The sequence below is a fragment of the Schistocerca nitens genome, chromosome 8, assembly GCF_023898315.1.
Source record: "Schistocerca nitens isolate TAMUIC-IGC-003100 chromosome 8, iqSchNite1.1, whole genome shotgun sequence".
Classification (NCBI taxonomy): domain Eukaryota; kingdom Metazoa; phylum Arthropoda; class Insecta; order Orthoptera; family Acrididae; genus Schistocerca; species Schistocerca nitens.
In genome coordinates this window covers 431,203,203-431,226,955 of record NC_064621.1, presented here as the reverse complement: position 1 = coordinate 431,226,955, position 23,753 = coordinate 431,203,203, and positions in this window count along the sequence as shown.

Genomic DNA, 23,753 nt, shown 5'->3' with positions numbered 1-23,753 from the left:
TTGCCACAACTCTTATAAATATCTGTCCCGAGTTGTTCCCCATCGTGGATTAAAATGGTCCACCATGTATATTATTTGACCATGTATACATGTGAACGACTGTATCCAGTACACTATAACTCCTCATAAAGGAAAATCTGCCTCGATGACAGTAATTTCTACAGTCTGTGCCTCTGTGTTGTTGTTACGGTGTTTCGCGCGAAGACTGGTTTGATGCAGCTCTCCACGCTATCCTGTACAAGCCTCTTCGTCTCCGAATAACTACTGCAACACACATACATTTGAAGCTGCTCACCACCCCACTTCAATCCAATACTAAACTGACGGTTCTGTGATATCCCAGAGCGTGTCCTATCAACCGATCCCTTGTTTAAGTCAATTTATGCCACAAATTTATTTTATTCCCATTTCTATTCAGTATCTTCTAATTAGCTACGCTATCTACCCATCTAATCTTCGGCATTCTTCTGTAGCACCACATTTCAAAAGCTTCTGTTCTCTTCTTGTCTAAACTGCTCATCGTCCACGTTTTACTTTCGGACTAGGCTACTCTTCAGAGCAAAAGCCTCCCTTAACACTTAAATTCACATTCGGTATCAACAAATTTCTCTTCTGAAGAAACGCTTTTCTTGCCACTGCTGTTCTCATTTTATTCGCTCTCTACATCGGCCAACGTAAGTTACTTTGATGCCCAAATAGCAAACCTAATCTGCTACTTTCAGTATCTCATTTACTAATATAATTCGCTTAGCACCGCCTGATTTAATTCGACTGCATTCAATTATCCTTTCGTGCTTTTGTTAATATTCATCTTATAACCTCTTTTCAAGACACTGCCCCCTCTGTTCAACTGCTGATCCAAGTCATTTGGTGTCTCTGACAGAATAACAGTGTCATCGACAAAGTGCAAAATTTTTATTTCTGTACTTTCATTCCATATCCAAATTTCTTCTTGCTTTCCTTCACAGTTTGTTCAGGATACACACTGAATTTCATTGGGGATAATCTACAACCCTGTGTCACTCCTTTCTCAGCTACTGTTTTCCTTACATGCCCTTCGACTCTTCTAACCGCCGTCTGGTTTCTGTACAAGTTTTAAATAATCTTTCGCTCCATGTATTTTACCCATGCTGCCTTCAGAAATTTAAAGACTTTGTTCCAATAAACATTGTCAAAAGCTTTCTCCAAATCTACAAACGCTGCAAATGTAGGTTAACCTTTCATTAGTCGTAGGGTCAGTATCACCTCGGGTGTTCCAACATTTCTCCGAAACCCGAACTGATATTCCCTGAGGTCGTTTTCTGCCAGTTTTTTCATTCCTCTGTAAATAATTCGTATGAGTATTTTGCAAACACGACTCATTAAACTCATAGTTAGGTAATTTTCACATGAGTCAGCACCTGCGTCCTTCGGAATTGGAATTATTACAGTCTTCTTGAAGTCTGAGGATATTTCCCATGTTTCATATATCTTGCACACAATTTGGAATAGTTAAGCCATGGCTGCCTCTTCCAAGTTCTGACAGAAGTCGTCTATTCCAGGTGCCTTGTTTCGTCTCATGTCCTTTACTGTTCTGTCAGATTCTTCACTCAGTATTATAGCTCTCATCTCGTCTTCATCTACTTTCTCTCCCCTTTCTATACTATTACCTTCATTTCCCTTGTGTTGCCTCGCTACGTCTTTCTTCCACCTTACAGCTTTCCTTACGTTGTTTAACAAAGGTTTTCCATCTGAGATCTTGATACTGATACAGCTGCTTCTACAAAGGCCTCTTTAATTTTCCTGTAGTCAGCATCTATAATTTCCCTAGTTATGCTTGTTATTTTAGATTTACATTTATCGTGTAGGCACTCCTGCTTAGCCATTTTGTCTTTCGTATCAATAGGTGTTTGTATTGTCTTTTGTCTGCTTCATTTCCTGCATTTTTAGATTTTCTCCTTTCATCATTTGAATTCAATATCTCTAGTGAAATGCCATGATATAGGCCTCTGCGGCCTTTACTGTTTAATTTCTCAAAGCTACCCGTTAGTCTTCTACCTTATTCCTTTCTTTAGTTTCAGTCAGTCGTTGCCTAATGCTTGCTTTGAAACAGTCAACAACCTCTGATTCTCTCAACTTAAGCAGATCCCGTCACCTTAATTACCTACCTTTTTGCATTTTTGCAAATTCTACTGGTTTAGTCTGTACTTCATAACCGATAAATAACGGTCAGAGCCCACAACCGCCGCTGTAAATGCTTACAGCTTAATATATGGTCCCGAAATCTTTGTCTTACCGCTATATAATCAGTCTGAAATCTTCTAATGTCTCTAGGTCTCTTCCACGTATCGTGGATTCTTTCATGATTCTTAAACCAAGTATCAGCAATGATTAAATTACGCCCTGCACGAGATTCTACCAGGCGGCTTCCTCTTTCATTCCTTCCCTCACTGTATCTCTCCATAATGAAAGCGGTCTCCGACTCCTCTTACGTTGTTAATATCTGCTTCTGGAATCTCCTAACTCAATTTTTCTGTCAATACGCTCATTCCTCTTTGTCTTGCTACTTTCTTTCAAAATAAATCATGTCACGTTACACCTTTCTTTCTCGGATACCCTTGTCTGTATCCTCCCACGTCCCTTGTTGCCACATCTCGCAACACTAATTCGCCCTCACTGCACTGGCAGTATTCCTTTTTATAATAATTTTTATTTGTAAACCTAATCAGAATTAAGCAGATTATTTTAACTTATTATATTTCCGGTATTAGTACAATACGTAGAATGTAACTGTTCAGCTCGAGTGGGTTGCACTATCATTTATCTCACGTAATCATTGTGTGAATCTAAATTATTTTTTCATGTCTGTTGAGCCACAAACAATTTCTTAACACAAAACTGAACCTATGTTTATCTTTTTCTTTGAAATGTATGTTACGCACTTTTATCAGTACCATTTTAAAGAACAAAAGCTGGACCAACCCTTGGTTTTACGAGTTAGCTACAGTGGGATAGCGACTAAGTTCTTCAAGGTAATACGAGCACATGTGCCGTACTTTAAGGTAGTTTTCTCTGCTTCATAGAGTGAGACTCTATGCGGAAACAGGATGACATAGTTTATACAGTAGTTTTCAGTGACTCGTCCTGACAGTATACAGTAACTATGAAGACGTTATGGTGCTCATGAAGACGAACACTAAACGCGAAACTGTATTACAGTTGACAAACTGCCTATTGGCTTCTGTCTCGGGTTCTTCGGCCGACGTTCATCTAATGATTTTTCTGACGTTTCGCCAGCACGAGTGGCTGGCATTGTCAAAGCTTCACCCTCCATTGCCGGTGGTGAACTGGAGGCGAGCTCGCGGCCGCAGACTATATGTACCTGGCGCGCCAACGTCCGAGGGCTTCTCAGCGGTCATTTCCGGTGCGGTTCTCCTCTTGCTACCTGCGACGGTCGTTCGCTGCAGTACGGGAAGCCAGGATCCGTTTACCTTAAGGCTTTCCTCTTTCTTGTTGAAACTGTTCGCGTGTTTTTGGATTTCTACAGCTTCTCTGAACAAGCGCGTGTGATAGTGCTTCTCTACAGCCAGAACTTCCGTGTCGGCGAATTTTATTACGTGGTCGGTCTCATTCAGTGCGTGTTCTGCCACGGCCGATTTCTCCACCTGCCCCAACCTGCAATGTCGCTTATGCTCTTTGATCCTGGTGTTAATGGATCGTCCAGTCATTCCGACATAAACTTTTCCGCATGTGCAAGGTATACGGTATATTCCCGACATTGCAAGTGGGTCTCTTTTCTCCTTCGCCGATCTAAGACACTCTTTGATCTTCCTTGTCGGTTTGAAAATCGTCTTTACGCCGTGTTTGCGCAATATACGGCCGATTCTGTCCGTCACTCTGGGAATGTATGGCAGAAAGGCCGTACCCGACATTTCTTTTTCTGGTTCCTTACTCCGCCGAGTGCTTGGCTCTGTTACACTTCTAATGTAATTTGTGGAGTACCCATTGCTCCTCAGAACAGTTTCCAGGTGTTGCATTTCTCGTTTGAGGTGTTGAGGCTCACATATTCGTCCTGCTCTCGTTACGAGCGTACTAATCATGCCTCTTTTCTGGCTCGGGTGGTGGTTTGACAGTTTGTGGAGGTATCGGTCCGTGTGTGTCGGTTTTCGATACACGCTGTGTCCCAGGTTTTCGCCGTCCCTTGTGACCAGCACATCTAGAAATGGCAGTTTCCTGTCCTTTTCTACCTCCATGGTAAATGTTATGTTGGCATGGAGGCTGTTCAAGTGTCTCAGGAATTCACCGAGCTGTTCTTCACCATGGCTCCACACCACGAAAGTATCATCGACGTACCTGTACCACACCTTAGGTTTGCAAGTCGCCGAGTCCAGTGCCTGTGCTTCGAATTGTTCCATGAAGAAGTTGGCCACCACTGGACTGAGAGGACTACCCATGGCGACGCCTTCCAGCTGTTCGTAGAAATCGCCATTCCACGTGAAATAGCTCGTGGTGAGACATGCATGGAAGAGCTTTTTGATGTCTTGCGGGAACATGGAACCGATGTGCTCCAGAGCGTCGCTGAGTGGCACTTTCGTAAATAACGAAACAACATCAAAACTGACCAGGATGTCGTTTGGCGCAAGTTTCAGTTTCTTCAGCTTCTCAATGAAATGTCCTGAGTCCTTAATGTATGTGTCGGTCTTTCCCACGTGTGGCTGTAGCAGAGAGGCCAAGTGTTTCGCCAGTTTATACGTTGGTGAGCCAGGAGCGCTAACGATCGGTCTCAGTGGAACGTTGTTCTTATGGATCTTGGGTAATCCATACAGCCGAGGTGGTAGGGCTTCTGTGTTGCGCAGGTTTCTCTGTATGTCCGCCGGCAGAGAAGACGCCTTGATTAATCGATTCGTATTCCGAGTGATACGCTGCGTCGGATCTGCGCTTAGTTTTCGGTACGTCGTCGGATCTAATAGGTCTCGGATCTTTTGCTCATAATCTTCGGTCTTCATTACGACGGTCGCATTCCCCTTATCGGCAGGCAGTACCAATATACTCTTGTCGGCGTTGAGATTCTTAATGGCTTGTTCCTCTTCTTTCTTCAGGTTGCAAGCTGGTGGTTTTGCTCGGCGCAGTATCCTGGCTGTTTCAGTGCGTATTTCCTCTGCCCTTTCACAAGGAAGGGTCCGAATGGCTGCCTCGGTGTTGGCAATGATGTCCTCCATAGGTATAGTTCTCGGGATGATAGCGAAATTCCCTCCTTTTTGAAGGACTGACACTTCCTCTTCGGACAATTGTCGTTCAGTGAGGTTGACCACTGTGTGTGACATGTCGGGAATCGCCTTGTCGGTCTGCTTCCGGCATCTTTCAAACTTTTTCTTTTGCCGCTCGGTGCAGCGCTCGAGTTCGTTCTGCATGCTCCTGTGAGTGATGCTGTCGATCTTGTCCCAGTCGTCTCGATGCATTCTGCTACTTAGTTGATAGAAAATGTCCAGAAGTTCCTGATCCGTTCTTGCCAAGTCTCTCCGTGTTGTATGTATTCGCTCACGAAGAAAAGCTCGTTCCATTCTGTCGTAGATACGATGTGCTTGGGCGGTGGTGAATAGGCGCTTGCATCTCAAGAACTTCGGTGTAGCACATTCATCTCGGCACCGTGACAGAAAGGCGAGAGAGGACATCAGTCGCGCTTTCTTCTTCCGTCGTTGGTCAAGGCGTCGGTACAATCTGCAAATCTCCTCCCCGTAGAGGCGTAATACAAAATTGTTAAGGCTTTCGTGGCCACTTGTTGACAAACTGCCTATTGGCTTCTGTCTCGGGTTCTTCGGCCGACGTTCATCTAATGATTTTTCTGACGTTTCGCCAGCACGAGTGGCTGGCATTGTCAAAGCTTCACCCTCCATTGCCGGTGGTGAACTGGAGGCGAGCTCGCGGCCGCAGACTATATGTACCTGGCGCGCCAACGTCCGAGGGCTTCTCAGCGGTCATTTCCGGTGCGGTTCTCCTCTTGCTACCTGCGACGGTCGTTCGCTGCAGTACGGGAAGCCAGGATCCGTTTACCTTAAGGCTTTCCTCTTTCTTGTTGAAACTGTTCGCGTGTTTTTGGATTTCTACAGCTTCTCTGAACAAGCGCGTGTGATAGTGCTTCTCTACAGCCAGAACTTCCGTGTCGGCGAATTTTATTACGTGGTCGGTCTCATTCAGTGCGTGTTCTGCCACGGCCGATTTCTCCACCTGCCCCAACCTGCAATGTCGCTTATGCTCTTTGATCCTGGTGTCAGAAAAATCATTAGATGAACGTCGGCCGAAGAACCCGAGACAGAAGCCAATAGGCAGTTTGTCAACAAGTGGCCACGAAAGCCTTAACAATTTTGTATTACGCCTCTACGGGGAGGAGATTTGCAGATTGTACCGACGCCTTGACCAACGACGGAAGAAGAAAGCGCGACTGATGTCCTCTCTCGCCTTTCTGTCACGGTGCCGAGATGAATGTGCTACACCGAAGTTCTTGAGATGCAAGCGCCTATTCACCACCGCCCAAGCACATCGTATCTACGACAGAATGGAACGAGCTTTTCTTCGTGAGCGAATACATACAACACGGAGAGACTTGGCAAGAACGGATCAGGAACTTCTGGACATTTTCTATCAACTAAGTAGCAGAATGCATCGAGACGACTGGGACAAGATCGACAGCATCACTCACAGGAGCATGCAGAACGAACTCGAGCGCTGCACCGAGCGGCAAAAGAAAAAGTTTGAAAGATGCCGGAAGCAGACCGACAAGGCGATTCCCGACATGTCACACACAGTGGTCAACCTCACTGAACGACAATTGTCCGAAGAGGAAGTGTCAGTCCTTCAAAAAGGAGGGAATTTCGCTATCATCCCGAGAACTATACCTATGGAGGACATCATTGCCAACACCGAGGCAGCCATTCGGACCCTTCCTTGTGAAAGGGCAGAGGAAATACGCACTGAAACAGCCAGGATACTGCGCCGAGCAAAACCACCAGCTTGCAACCTGAAGAAAGAAGAGGAACAAGCCATTAAGAATCTCAACGCCGACAAGAGTATATTGGTACTGCCTGCCGATAAGGGGAATGCGACCGTCGTAATGAAGACCGAAGATTATGAGCAAAAGATCCGAGACCTATTAGATCCGACGACGTACCGAAAACTAAGCGCAGATCCGACGCAGCGTATCACTCGGAATACGAATCGATTAATCAAGGCGTCTTCTCTGCCGGCGGACATACAGAGAAACCTGCGCAACACAGAAGCCCTACCACCTCGGCTGTATGGATTACCCAAGATCCATAAGAACAACGTTCCACTGAGACCGATCGTTAGCGCTCCTGGCTCACCAACGTATAAACTGGCGAAACACTTGGCCTCTCTGCTACAGCCACACGTGGGAAAGACCGACACATACATTAAGGACTCAGGACATTTCATTGAGAAGCTGAAGAAACTGAAACTTGCGCCAAACGACATCCTGGTCAGTTTTGATGTTGTTTCGTTATTTACGAAAGTGCCACTCAGCGACGCTCTGGAGCACATCGGTTCCATGTTCCCGCAAGACATCAAAAAGCTCTTCCATGCATGTCTCACCACGAGCTATTTCACGTGGAATGGCGATTTCTACGAACAGCTGGAAGGCGTCGCCATGGGTAGTCCTCTCAGTCCAGTGGTGGCCAACTTCTTCATGGAACAATTCGAAGCACAGGCACTGGACTCGGCGACTTGCAAACCTAAGGTGTGGTACAGGTACGTCGATGATACTTTCGTGGTGTGGAGCCATGGTGAAGAACAGCTCGGTGAATTCCTGAGACACTTGAACAGCCTCCATGCCAACATAACATTTACCATGGAGGTAGAAAAGGACAGGAAACTGCCATTTCTAGATGTGCTGGTCACAAGGGACGGCGAAAACCTGGGACACAGCGTGTATCGAAAACCGACACACACGGACCGATACCTCCACAAACTGTCAAACCACCACCCGAGCCAGAAAAGAGGCATGATTAGTACGCTCGTAACGAGAGCAGGACGAATATGTGAGCCTCAACACCTCAAACGAGAAATGCAACACCTGGAAACTGTTCTGAGGAGCAATGGGTACTCCACAAATTACATTAGAAGTGTAACAGAGCCAAGCACTCGGCGGAGTAAGGAACCAGAAAAAGAAATGTCGGGTACGGCCTTTCTGCCATACATTCCCAGAGTGACGGACAGAATCGGCCGTATATTGCGCAAACACGGCGTAAAGACGATTTTCAAACCGACAAGGAAGATCAAAGAGTGTCTTAGATCGGCGAAGGAGAAAAGAGACCCACTTGCAATGTCGGGAATATACCGTATACCTTGCACATGCGGAAAAGTTTATGTCGGAATGACTGGACGATCCATTAACACCAGGATCAAAGAGCATAAGCGACATTGCAGGTTGGGGCAGGTGGAGAAATCGGCCGTGGCAGAACACGCACTGAATGAGACCGACCACGTAATAAAATTCGCCGACACGGAAGTTCTGGCTGTAGAGAAGCACTATCACACGCGCTTGTTCAGAGAAGCTGTAGAAATCCAAAAACACGCGAACAGTTTCAACAAGAAAGAGGAAAGCCTTAAGGTAAACGGATCCTGGCTTCCCGTACTGCAGCGAACGACCGTCGCAGGTAGCAAGAGGAGAACCGCACCGGAAATGACCGCTGAGAAGCCCTCGGACGTTGGCGCGCCAGGTACATATAGTCTGCGGCCGCGAGCTCGCCTCCAGTTCACCACCGGCAATGGAGGGTGAAGCTTTGACAATGCCAGCCACTCGTGCTGGCGAAACGTCAGAAAAATCATTAGATGAACGTCGGCCGAAGAACCCGAGACAGAAGCCAATAGGCAGTTTGTCAACAAGTGGCCACGAAAGCCTTAACAATTTTGTATTACGCCTCTACGGGGAGGAGATTTGCAGATTGTACCGACGCCTTGACCAACGACGGAAGAAGAAAGCGCGACTGATGTCCTCTCTCGCCTTTCTGTCACGGTGCCGAGATGAATGTGCTACACCGAAGTTCTTGAGATGCAAGCGCCTATTCACCACCGCCCAAGCACATCGTATCTACGACAGAATGGAACGAGCTTTTCTTCGTGAGCGAATACATACAACACGGAGAGACTTGGCAAGAACGGATCAGGAACTTCTGGACATTTTCTATCAACTAAGTAGCAGAATGCATCGAGACGACTGGGACAAGATCGACAGCATCACTCACAGGAGCATGCAGAACGAACTCGAGCGCTGCACCGAGCGGCAAAAGAAAAAGTTTGAAAGATGCTGGAAGCAGACCGACAAGGCGATTCCCGACATGTCACACACAGTGGTCAACCTCACTGAACGACAATTGTCCGAAGAGGAAGTGTCAGTCCTTCAAAAAGGAGGGAATTTCGCTATCATCCCGAGAACTATACCTATGGAGGACATCATTGCCAACACCGAGGCAGCCATTCGGACCCTTCCTTGTGAAAGGGCAGAGGAAATACGCACTGAAACAGCCAGGATACTGCGCCGAGCAAAACCACCAGCTTGCAACCTGAAGAAAGAAGAGGAACAAGCCATTAAGAATCTCAACGCCGACAAGAGTATATTGGTACTGCCTGCCGATAAGGGGAATGCGACCGTCGTAATGAAGACCGAAGATTATGAGCAAAAGATCCGAGACCTATTAGATCCGACGACGTACCGAAAACTAAGCGCAGATCCGACGCAGCGTATCACTCGGAATACGAATCGATTAATCAAGGCGTCTTCTCTGCCGGCGGACATACAGAGAAACCTGCGCAACACAGAAGCCCTACCACCTCGGCTGTATGGATTACCCAAGATCCATAAGAACAACGTTCCACTGAGACCGATCGTTAGCGCTCCTGGCTCACCAACGTATAAACTGGCGAAACACTTGGCCTCTCTGCTACAGCCACACGTGGGAAAGACCGACACATACATTAAGGACTCAGGACATTTCATTGAGAAGCTGAAGAAACTGAAACTTGCGCCAAACGACATCCTGGTCAGTTTTGATGTTGTTTCGTTATTTACGAAAGTGCCACTCAGCGACGCTCTGGAGCACATCGGTTCCATGTTCCCGCAAGACATCAAAAAGCTCTTCCATGCATGTCTCACCACGAGCTATTTCACGTGGAATGGCGATTTCTACGAACAGCTGGAAGGCGTCGCCATGGGTAGTCCTCTCAGTCCAGTGGTGGCCAACTTCTTCATGGAACAATTCGAAGCACAGGCACTGGACTCGGCGACTTGCAAACCTAAGGTGTGGTACAGGTACGTCGATGATACTTTCGTGGTGTGGAGCCATGGTGAAGAACAGCTCGGTGAATTCCTGAGACACTTGAACAGCCTCCATGCCAACATAACATTTACCATGGAGGTAGAAAAGGACAGGAAACTGCCATTTCTAGATGTGCTGGTCACAAGGGACGGCGAAAACCTGGGACACAGCGTGTATCGAAAACCGACACACACGGACCGATACCTCCACAAACTGTCAAACCACCACCCGAGCCAGAAAAGAGGCATGATTAGTACGCTCGTAACGAGAGCAGGACGAATATGTGAGCCTCAACACCTCAAACGAGAAATGCAACACCTGGAAACTGTTCTGAGGAGCAATGGGTACTCCACAAATTACATTAGAAGTGTAACAGAGCCAAGCACTCGGCGGAGTAAGGAACCAGAAAAAGAAATGTCGGGTACGGCCTTTCTGCCATACATTCCCAGAGTGACGGACAGAAGCGGCCGTATATTGCGCAAACACGGCGTAAAGACGATTTTCAAACCGACAAGGAAGATCAAAGAGTGTCTTAGATCGGCGAAGGAGAAAAGAGACCCACTTGCAATGTCGGGAATATACCGTATACCTTGCACATGCGGAAAAGTTTATGTCGGAATGACTGGACGATCCATTAACACCAGGATCAAAGAGCATAAGCGACATTGCAGGTTGGGGCAGGTGGAGAAATCGGCCGTGGCAGAACACGCACTGAATGAGACCGACCACGTAATAAAATTCGCCGACACGGAAGTTCTGGCTGTAGAGAAGCACTATCACACGCGCTTGTTCAGAGAAGCTGTAGAAATCCAAAAACACGCGAACAGTTTCAACAAGAAAGAGGAAAGCCTTAAGGTAAACGGATCCTGGCTTCCCGTACTGCAGCGAACGACCGTCGCAGGTAGCAAGAGGAGAACCGCACCGGAAATGACCGCTGAGAAGCCCTCGGACGTTGGCGCGCCAGGTACATATAGTCTGCGGCCGCGAGCTCGCCTCCAGTTCACCACCGGCAATGGAGGGTGAAGCTTTGACAATGCCAGCCACTCGTGCTGGCGAAACGTCAGAAAAATCATTAGATGAACGTCGGCCGAAGAACCCGAGACAGAAGCCAATAGGCAGTTTGTCAACAAGTGGCCATGAAAGCCTTAACAATTTTGTATTACGCCTCTACGGGGAGGAGATTTGCAGATTGTACCGACGCCTTGACCAACGACGGAAGAAGAAAGCGCGACTGATGTCCTCTCTCGCCTTTCTGTCACGGTGCCGAGATGAATGTGCTACACCGAAGTTCTTGAGATGCAAGCGCCTATTCACCACCGCCCAAGCACATCGTATCTACGACAGAATGGAACGAGCTTTTCTTCGTGAGCGAATACATACAACACGGAGAGACTTGGCAAGAACGGATCAGGAACTTCTGGACATTTTCTATCAACTAAGTAGCAGAATGCATCGAGACGACTGGGACAAGATCGACAGCATCACTCACAGGAGCATGCAGAACGAACTCGAGCGCTGCACCGAGCGGCAAAAGAAAAAGTTTGAAAGATGCCGGAAGCAGACCGACAAGGCGATTCCCGACATGTCACACACAGTGGTCAACCTCACTGAACGACAATTGTCCGAAGAGGAAGTGTCAGTCCTTCAAAAAGGAGGGAATTTCGCTATCATCCCGAGAACTATACCTATGGAGGACATCATTGCCAACACCGAGGCAGCCATTCGGACCCTTCCTTGTGAAAGGGCAGAGGAAATACGCACTGAAACAGCCAGGATACTGCGCCGAGCAAAACCACCAGCTTGCAACCTGAAGAAAGAAGAGGAACAAGCCATTAAGAATCTCAACGCCGACAAGAGTATATTGGTACTGCCTGCCGATAAGGGGAATGCGACCGTCGTAATGAAGACCGAAGATTATGAGCAAAAGATCCGAGACCTATTAGATCCGACGACGTACCGAAAACTAAGCGCAGATCCGACGCAGCGTATCACTCGGAATACGAATCGATTAATCAAGGCGTCTTCTCTGCCGGCGGACATACAGAGAAACCTGCGCAACACAGAAGCCCTACCACCTCGGCTGTATGGATTACCCAAGATCCATAAGAACAACGTTCCACTGAGACCGATCGTTAGCGCTCCTGGCTCACCAACGTATAAACTGGCGAAACACTTGGCCTCTCTGCTACAGCCACACGTGGGAAAGACCGACACATACATTAAGGACTCAGGACATTTCATTGAGAAGCTGAAGAAACTGAAACTTGCGCCAAACGACATCCTGGTCAGTTTTGATGTTGTTTCGTTATTTACGAAAGTGCCACTCAGCGACGCTCTGGAGCACATCGGTTCCATGTTCCCGCAAGACATCAAAAAGCTCTTCCATGCATGTCTCACCACGAGCTATTTCACGTGGAATGGCGATTTCTACGAACAGCTGGAAGGCGTCGCCATGGGTAGTCCTCTCAGTCCAGTGGTGGCCAACTTCTTCATGGAACAATTCGAAGCACAGGCACTGGACTCGGCGACTTGCAAACCTAAGGTGTGGTACAGGTACGTCGATGATACTTTCGTGGTGTGGAGCCATGGTGAAGAACAGCTCGGTGAATTCCTGAGACACTTGAACAGCCTCCATGCCAACATAACATTTACCATGGAGGTAGAAAAGGACAGGAAACTGCCATTTCTAGATGTGCTGGTCACAAGGGACGGCGAAAACCTGGGACACAGCGTGTATCGAAAACCGACACACACGGACCGATACCTCCACAAACTGTCAAACCACCACCCGAGCCAGAAAAGAGGCATGATTAGTACGCTCGTAACGAGAGCAGGACGAATATGTGAGCCTCAACACCTCAAACGAGAAATGCAACACCTGGAAACTGTTCTGAGGAGCAATGGGTACTCCACAAATTACATTAGAAGTGTAACAGAGCCAAGCACTCGGCGGAGTAAGGAACCAGAAAAAGAAATGTCGGGTACGGCCTTTCTGCCATACATTCCCAGAGTGACGGACAGAATCGGCCGTATATTGCGCAAACACGGCGTAAAGACGATTTTCAAACCGACAAGGAAGATCAAAGAGTGTCTTAGATCGGCGAAGGAGAAAAGAGACCCACTTGCAATGTCGGGAATATACCGTATACCTTGCACATGCGGAAAAGTTTATGTCGGAATGACTGGACGATCCATTAACACCAGGATCAAAGAGCATAAGCGACATTGCAGGTTGGGGCAGGTGGAGAAATCGGCCGTGGCAGAACACGCACTGAATGAGACCGACCACGTAATAAAATTCGCCGACACGGAAGTTCTGGCTGTAGAGAAGCACTATCACACGCGCTTGTTCAGAGAAGCTGTAGAAATCCAAAAACACGCGAACAGTTTCAACAAGAAAGAGGAAAGCCTTAAGGTAAACGGATCCTGGCTTCCCGTACTGCAGCGAACGACCGTCGCAGGTAGCAAGAGGAGAACCGCACCGGAAATGACCGCTGAGAAGCCCTCGGACGTTGGCGCGCCAGGTACATATAGTCTGCGGCCGCGAGCTCGCCTCCAGTTCACCACCGGCAATGGAGGGTGAAGCTTTGACAATGCCAGCCACTCGTGCTGGCGAAACGTCAGAAAAATCATTAGATGAACGTCGGCCGAAGAACCCGAGACAGAAGCCAATAGGCAGTTTGTCAACAAGTGGCCACGAAAGCCTTAACAATTTTGTATTACGCCTCTACGGGGAGGAGATTTGCAGATTGTACCGACGCCTTGACCAACGACGGAAGAAGAAAGCGCGACTGATGTCCTCTCTCGCCTTTCTGTCACGGTGCCGAGATGAATGTGCTACACCGAAGTTCTTGAGATGCAAGCGCCTATTCACCACCGCCCAAGCACATCGTATCTACGACAGAATGGAACGAGCTTTTCTTCGTGAGCGAATACATACAACACGGAGAGACTTGGCAAGAACGGATCAGGAACTTCTGGACATTTTCTATCAACTAAGTAGCAGAATGCATCGAGACGACTGGGACAAGATCGACAGCATCACTCACAGGAGCATGCAGAACGAACTCGAGCGCTGCACCGAGCGGCAAAAGAAAAAGTTTGAAAGATGCCGGAAGCAGACCGACAAGGCGATTCCCGACATGTCACACACAGTGGTCAACCTCACTGAACGACAATTGTCCGAAGAGGAAGTGTCAGTCCTTCAAAAAGGAGGGAATTTCGCTATCATCCCGAGAACTATACCTATGGAGGACATCATTGCCAACACCGAGGCAGCCATTCGGACCCTTCCTTGTGAAAGGGCAGAGGAAATACGCACTGAAACAGCCAGGATACTGCGCCGAGCAAAACCACCAGCTTGCAACCTGAAGAAAGAAGAGGAACAAGCCATTAAGAATCTCAACGCCGACAAGAGTATATTGGTACTGCCTGCCGATAAGGGGAATGCGACCGTCGTAATGAAGACCGAAGATTATGAGCAAAAGATCCGAGACCTATTAGATCCGACGACGTACCGAAAACTAAGCGCAGATCCGACGCAGCGTATCACTCGGAATACGAATCGATTAATCAAGGCGTCTTCTCTGCCGGCGGACATACAGAGAAACCTGCGCAACACAGAAGCCCTACCACCTCGGCTGTATGGATTACCCAAGATCCATAAGAACAACGTTCCACTGAGACCGATCGTTAGCGCTCCTGGCTCACCAACGTATAAACTGGCGAAACACTTGGCCTCTCTGCTACAGCCACACGTGGGAAAGACCGACACATACATTAAGGACTCAGGACATTTCATTGAGAAGCTGAAGAAACTGAAACTTGCGCCAAACGACATCCTGGTCAGTTTTGATGTTGTTTCGTTATTTACGAAAGTGCCACTCAGCGACGCTCTGGAGCACATCGGTTCCATGTTCCCGCAAGACATCAAAAAGCTCTTCCATGCATGTCTCACCACGAGCTATTTCACGTGGAATGGCGATTTCTACGAACAGCTGGAAGGCGTCGCCATGGGTAGTCCTCTCAGTCCAGTGGTGGCCAACTTCTTCATGGAACAATTCGAAGCACAGGCACTGGACTCGGCGACTTGCAAACCTAAGGTGTGGTACAGGTACGTCGATGATACTTTCGTGGTGTGGAGCCATGGTGAAGAACAGCTCGGTGAATTCCTGAGACACTTGAACAGCCTCCATGCCAACATAACATTTACCATGGAGGTAGAAAAGGACAGGAAACTGCCATTTCTAGATGTGCTGGTCACAAGGGACGGCGAAAACCTGGGACACAGCGTGTATCGAAAACCGACACACACGGACCGATACCTCCACAAACTGTCAAACCACCACCCGAGCCAGAAAAGAGGCATGATTAGTACGCTCGTAACGAGAGCAGGACGAATATGTGAGCCTCAACACCTCAAACGAGAAATGCAACACCTGGAAACTGTTCTGAGGAGCAATGGGTACTCCACAAATTACATTAGAAGTGTAACAGAGCCAAGCACTCGGCGGAGTAAGGAACCAGAAAAAGAAATGTCGGGTACGGCCTTTCTGCCATACATTCCCAGAGTGACGGACAGAATCGGCCGTATATTGCGCAAACACGGCGTAAAGACGATTTTCAAACCGACAAGGAAGATCAAAGAGTGTCTTAGATCGGCGAAGGAGAAAAGAGACCCACTTGCAATGTCGGGAATATACCGTATACCTTGCACATGCGGAAAAGTTTATGTCGGAATGACTGGACGATCCATTAACACCAGGATCAAAGAGCATAAGCGACATTGCAGGTTGGGGCAGGTGGAGAAATCGGCCGTGGCAGAACACGCACTGAATGAGACCGACCACGTAATAAAATTCGCCGACACGGAAGTTCTGGCTGTAGAGAAGCACTATCACACGCGCTTGTTCAGAGAAGCTGTAGAAATCCAAAAACACGCGAACAGTTTCAACAAGAAAGAGGAAAGCCTTAAGGTAAACGGATCCTGGCTTCCCGTACTGCAGCGAACGACCGTCGCAGGTAGCAAGAGGAGAACCGCACCGGAAATGACCGCTGAGAAGCCCTCGGACGTTGGCGCGCCAGGTACATATAGTCTGCGGCCGCGAGCGCGCCTCCAGTTCACCACCGGCAATGGAGGGTGAAGCTTTGACAATGCCAGCCACTCGTGCTGGCGAAACGTCAGAAAAATCATTAGATGAACGTCGGCCGAAGAACCCGAGACAGAAGCCAATAGGCAGTTTGTCAACAAGTGGCCACGAAAGCCTTAACAATTTTGTATTACAGTTGCTGGTAAAAACGAGATTTCTCCTTGAGAAATATACAACATTACGTATAATGCCTTATGAAGACAACAGATAAAAAATTATGCCGATGTCCCGTTTAAGCTTTCACAAAGAAAAAAAAACCGCAGGGAAATACTGTGCTAATAAGAGAAAAGAAAACAACGCCGTGTGCTGATTCGACAAATGTACCGCCGCGGGGGAGCACGACAATACGAAACAGAAAAACTAAAAGCAGTAAACGGACACGAAAACTCGCTCACTGCTGGCAACTCTGACATTACGAGAAATTAAAGAGTCGTTATTGTTGCCGCACACTTCAGTTTAGGAACAGACTTTGTGCACCTCTTTACTGTAGTTTATGTAGTTTATTCTGTGCAGGTTAATTCATTTTTGCGTATATACTCTTACAACCTACATCCATTGCAACATCCTCACTGTATTCAATCCTGTATGATTTTTACCAACTAAGCTTCCCTACACTACAAAAGTACCTATACATCTATGCTTCCCATTAACGACCACGGAGACAGACTGCTAAATTCAGCTAGACCTTAAGTCAACAAAACACTGAATCAGTTACTATGCAATTCCAGTCTGTACTTTCTGCACTATGTGCCACACGTGTTCAGTTTGGCTTAGATCCTATGAGACCACTGTAAATCTGCGATGACTTGGAAACGTTTCACGGAAATGCCAACACTATAAAAACAGACATTGTTCGTCATCGAAAAGAGAACCGTAAGACAGAGTATCCCGCCATCATGCAGGTGGCGGACAAAAAAATGGTTTTAACTACTCTCTCCTTCCTACTTGTGGCTATTGTCCACAATAAGCAAAGAATTTTATGAAAAATTTGAGAGGAGTGAACATTACAATAATCTTTCTAGTTTACTTAGCTTGCCATGTTGAGTTGGTTCCAGTTCTTCTTGTCTAGGGGTCTGATTCTTGAAGCTAAAATTCTCATATTTTAAGTCCTCACGGTTGAATTGAACTAAATAAAGTTGAAGATGGTTGTTGCAGAATTTTTGTTTTTACGGAAATATACTTTGTCACATTTTAGTATACTATAGTCTTTTGATTTTTCATATTAACAAAGCCGACATTACATTGTGCACAGAAAATAAAAAAATACCTCCGATCACATCAGAGGCAAGCTTACGATTCTCACACTCTGCGGAAATAACCATATTTCAAACGGTTTAAAAATTTTTTAACAAACTATTTTCTACTACTTTCTGTTGCATTATTACTTTCGATTCTTATTTCAAAAATGAATCCAGAAATAAAGATAGTACCCAGCACAGCAGTGCGTAATTAAGAACAGAAATTTTAAGTGTGCCAATAGTTTGTAATTTCAAATGTTTGTAAAAAAATAATTTTAACTGTACATTCAGAACTATGTAATTCATTTTCATGGATTTTAGCTTGAAATATAACGTACTGTGTACAAAATTACATGACATTTTCAGAAAAAACAACTGAGATAATATTGATCTGTCTAAAATACGAAAAATAATACTGGTATCAGCAACTGCTCTTGAGGAAAAACAAAAATAGGGCAGAATGTCCTGTTACAATGGAAATACATCACCATCTCTAATACAGAGTGTGAAAGCGCTGGCACACAAGAGAGCTTCCATTCGTCTCGGAATGGGTAAACACAGATCCCGTATGGTTTTCAAGTGAATTTTGAACCATTCTTTGTGTAGATTAGTGGCAAGTTCAGGTACGACGATAGAGGTGGATAGAATCACGCACCTTTCCGTCCAAAGCAGATCACAGAGGACCAGTAATACTGACATCTGCTGACTGCGGTGGCCACGGGTTTAGCGACGATTCATTCTTGTGCTCACAAAACGAGTTCTGGAAGATGCGAGCAGTGTGAACAGGGGCCCTGTCATCTCGGAACACAGCATCACCACTGGGGAGCAAACATTATACAATGGGATGGACCTGGTAATGCGTAATGCGACCTGGCAGAGTAGCCCAGAGACTCATGCAAAGACATAATGACTGCACGAATCATCGCCGAACCCTCCCCCGCACCATGCTTCTCTCTTGGGACGTCTACTCAGTCATAAATTGGAAACAGTGTGAAACAAGAATGTTGTTGTTGTTCTGGTCTTCAATCCTGAGACTGGTTTGATGCAGCTCTCCATGCTACTCTATCCTGTGCAAGCTTCTTCATCTCCCAGTACCTATCGCAACCTACATCCTTCTGAATCTGCTTAGTGTATTCATCTCTTGGACTCCCTCTACGATTTTTACCCTCCACTCTGCCCTCCAATACTAAATTGGTGATCCGTTGATGCCTCAGAACATGTCCTACCAACCGATCCCTTCTTCTAGTCACGTTGTGCCACAAACTTCTCTTCTCCCCAATCCTGTTCAATACCTCCTCATTAGTTATATGATCTACCCATCTAATCTTCAGCATTCTTCTGTAGCACCACATTTCGAAAGCTTCTGTTCTCTTCCTGTCCAAACTATTTATCGTCCATGTTTCACTTCCATACATGGCTGCGCTCCATACAAATACATTCAGAAACGACTTCCTGACACTTAAATCTACACTCGATGTTAACAAATTTCTCTTCTTTAGAAACACTTTCCTTGCCCTTGCCAGTCTACATTTTATATCCTCTCTACTTCGACCATCATCAGTTATTTTTCTCCCCAAATAGCAAAACTCCTTTATTACTTTAAGTGTCTCATTTCCTAATCTAATTCCCTCAGCGTCACCCGACTTCATTCGACTACATTCCATTATCCTCGTTTCGCTTTTGTTGATGTCCATCTTATATCCTCCTTTCAAGACACTATCCATTCCGTTCAACTGCTCTTCCAAGTCCTTTGCTGTCTCTGACAGAATTACATTGTCATCGGCAAACCTCAAAGTTTTTATTTCTTCTCCATGGATTTTAATACCTACTCCGAATTTTTCTTTTGTCTCCTTCACTGCTTGCTCGCTATAGAGATTGAATAACATCGGGGATAAGCTGGATAAGCTACAACCCTGTCTCACTTCCTTCCCAACCGCTACTTCCCTTTCATGCCCCTCGACTCTTATAACTGCCATCTGGTTACTGTAAAAATTCTAAATAGCCTTTCGCTCTCTGTATTTTAACTCTGCCACCTTCAGAATTTCAAAGAGAGCATTCGAGTCAACAATTTCAAAAGCTTTCTCTAAGTCTACAAATGCTAGAAACGTAGGTTTGCCTTTCCTTAATATAGCTTCTAAGATAAGTTGTAGGGCCAGTATTGCCTCACGTGTTCCAATATTTCTACGGAATCCAAACTGATCTTCCACGAGGTCAGCTTCTACCAGTTTTCCATTCGTCTGTAAAGAATTCGCGTTAGTATTTTGCAGCCGTGACTTATTAAACTGATAGTTCGGTAATTTTCACATCTGTGAACACCTGCTTTCTTTGGGATTGGAAACAAGAATAGTCAGACCAAATGACTGTCTTCCATTGCTCCAAAGTCCAGGTTTTATGTCTCCAGAATACAGTTTTCGCGTTATGGGCATTTACAACATTTATGAGTGGTTCGAAATTCCAGCGCGGTCTGTGATTACCTTCTTATGGAGCTCTCTTCGTGTTTCTTTTGGTGCTAGCAGGGTTGCGAGTGTGACATTCACTTGTGCAGTGACTTTTGTAGTTGCCGTCTTCTTATTTTTTGTCACACTCCTCTTCAACCACCGCCTGTCTCAATCGCTCAGCACGCACTTTCGTGGGTGACGTTTTGCCGCTTTCCTTGGTATGCAGCGTAAATCTTGGATACAGTGCCACTTGAAACAACAAACACTTTGGCTCCCTTGGTTACTCAAGCACCCACAATACAAGCACCTACAATTTGATCACGTTTGAATTCACTTAGCTACGACATTATTCACTCACAACTACACAGAACACGTTCTGACCACGATTGACACACCCAACGTACTGAACACATTGCACAGGTGTCGGTGGCGGTCAGATAAACCACCCCAGCCTGCTGGCTCGGATAGCATTTGCATTTGTGTGCAAGCACGCATTTCTCGCCGTTTTGTCGAGAGGTAATGTTGTCGAGAGGTCCTGGTGCCTTCAAGATTGACAACTAATGATAACCGAGGTTTCCATTTGATGGATGAAGCACAGCTGTTCCCAAATAACTGGTGAACAGAAACTGAGCCTGCTTGTCCCAAAAGCAAAGCATCTAAAATGTTAAACGCATCCTATGGACTTGGCAAGAAAACTGAGTTATTGTATTCATATTAGGCAGTGGATAATGCTCCTCCACTGACCCAGTTAGCATTGTTATATAAGGAATAACCATAATGTTTTAATTATCATCTACAAAAAAAGTTACTTCATTAATTTTTTGTTAATTCATAAAATAATGAAAACTAACTGCTAATTCAGGCATTATCCTAGCATAGATGGTTGTTATAATGTAGAGATGACTTTGATATCGTTTTGTGCATAATTAAGAGGAGTCCTTTGGCATAAATAATACAGTTTATACTTTGACTCAAAGATCAAACGTACTTTTTCATTCGCGATCAGAGATCCGTAATCTCACATGTATATTACGATAAGCAACCTGTTTTCCGTGCGCACTGTTACGCTTCACCCCAAAAAACGTTTACTTAAGGGTAAATATAGGGTTGTATATCTATTAAAGTACACATTAAAAAAGTAATACCTTTAAGGAATTACTGCTTCCACACATATAACTGTATGTTACGTAACGAGTTTCTTAACCGTGTGGAACCTTCTAAATTTAGGAAGTATAGTTGTAAGTCACGACATGTACATCTCGGATATTTCGAGTATATAAGGAGGCTTGTAACCACAGTTGATCAGTCTTCTGCTGTAGTGGAAAGTATTATCATGTCTTGCTCCAGAGTACTAAATATTCCTCAGCTATTAGAGAGGAAGACACTTTGTTGTATGGTGATTTTTAGAGGGGGATAATCCCATTACTAACATTGGTAACAGGAATTGCGCTGATAATGGCATGCTCCTTGGCAAGAAGAATTTAAATGTCCTTCAGCCTATTACAGAATAGTTTTGTGACAGCATTGAGATGGTTAAAATTTGTGATCAAGTGGCATGTCAACACCAGTTGGATATAGGATGATCTACGGTCTTAAAGAAAGAAGTATGTGGTGCATTTAACAATCATCTACATGGCAAACCCTCCAAGTTCGTCTCTAGAAGATACGGTGTCAAGGCAAAGCCACCATTTCAGCTACAAGGGGACAACAACGTGGGAGGAAGAAGAATAGTGGAGAAAACTGGCAAGGAAGCACTGGAAACCATATTAAGGAAAGAGAAAAAGCCTGTGGATCTACCATATAAAATGAATTTGGCTGATGGTAAAACAAGTCTTCTAATGAAAAAACTGCCTGGAATATTGCAAGAGCTTCACATGGACGACTGTTACCCTATGGACGTGGATATAATGAGACTTTTCTGGGATTTTTAATAAAATGGAGATGTGTGTCTTTCTACATTCAAGCCACATCTAATTTCTGCAAGAAGACTACCAAGGAAAAAATCAACATTATTATAAACAATGGTAAGACACTACAAGTCCTGGAGTGAACAAATATATCGATAACCATCTTACTGACTTTATAAAGTACTGTGATACACATGTACAGGAAACTTTTATATGTTCCTTGGCTAAAGAAAGTGGTATTATCAGTCTTGAAGTTACAATTTATAACTACGTAATGGATGGTGTGTTCAACTCTCTGCACGAGTAAGTGTATTAAATGCCAATAAGCGGTATTTACAATGTACTCCTCTGTACTCTGTGGCAATTTCTTCCATGTGGTTTTAATTGTTGGATAGCTTACGGAACAACATTTATGGTTTATTGATCACTGTACTGCGATTTGTCTGAAGGGGCAATAAGAATACCTGAAAGTCGACTGGTGAGGACGTAAACTTTCCAGACAATCATGACCACGAAAATATTATAAAATATGTTCTGTCTCCCTATGGTTGATTACGCACCTGTAACCTTCATGGAGATTGTTAATACAGTCTGCAATAAAGACGATGTAAGTATTATAAATTAAAATAACGCTTATATAAAACCTGGAGAAACATATTTTTCTCAGTTTAGGATATTGTTCTTTACAATACCATCAAATACAGGTATTGCCAAATTAGGAATCATTCCCACAAATAACGTTATTCCACAGGTGTTAAGAAAAGTATTCATTTTATCAAACAGACTTAAACCATACCTTATTAATGACATACTTCCCTAAGTACATTCTTACCTAAAGTAGAATGACCGCATAACACAACTTCTAGAAAACGTGTATGTCATGCTGAGAGAAATCTTAGGGAAACGTAATTGACCCACGAAAGAAGTGAGTTACGAAACACTTATTCAACCAGTTTATTTCTGGTTATTTATTTTTTGAGTGTTCTCGTCAGCCTAGGAGCAGTCTCAGGTTGGATTAACAGAAGAGATAGACAAGTTACAATGAAAAGTGAAATGTGCCCATCATTTACTCAATGCAAGAACATTACAGAGACGCCAAACCACAAAGTCCAGTGGCAGTCACCATAAGAGTGGCACTGCATATCACAGGAGGGTTATTGTTAAACTTTCGAGACTATACATTCTGCATAGCATATTACTTCCTCCCACATGTGTTCTGCAAAATTACAACACTGAGGAACCAGAGCTAATATGGAGGTTTATCGACAAGCATTCCTTAAGATCAGTCTAGGTATCCAAGCATGGTCTTGTAAACATGTAGATTATGAATGCTTTAACCTCATTGTTCTGTGTAATATTGTCAAGTGATGCAGACCTTAAAGTATTACATGGAGACCCAGTATTTGTGCTGCCCGGTACAGCGTGTAGTTCGACAGCCTGATGTTGTTCTCTCTTTTTCTTTGAGTGGTTATTGTGGCTTAACTGTGTTTAGACGCCAATTATTAAGACGTAGTCCTGCTGCGATCCTCGTCCTCGCTGATATTTTGGTTGTCGTGCCATTGGTCAGGTGGAACGGAATTGATTAGGTTGTTGGTTGGTTCTTCACCCGTTCCTAGGTCGTGTTGCCACTCGATTATTAGTGTTACGCTTGGCTGGCTGTCTCACCTAAACTGTTGTTAGCTTCCTCCCCAGGCCAACCCTTGGAACACTTCTG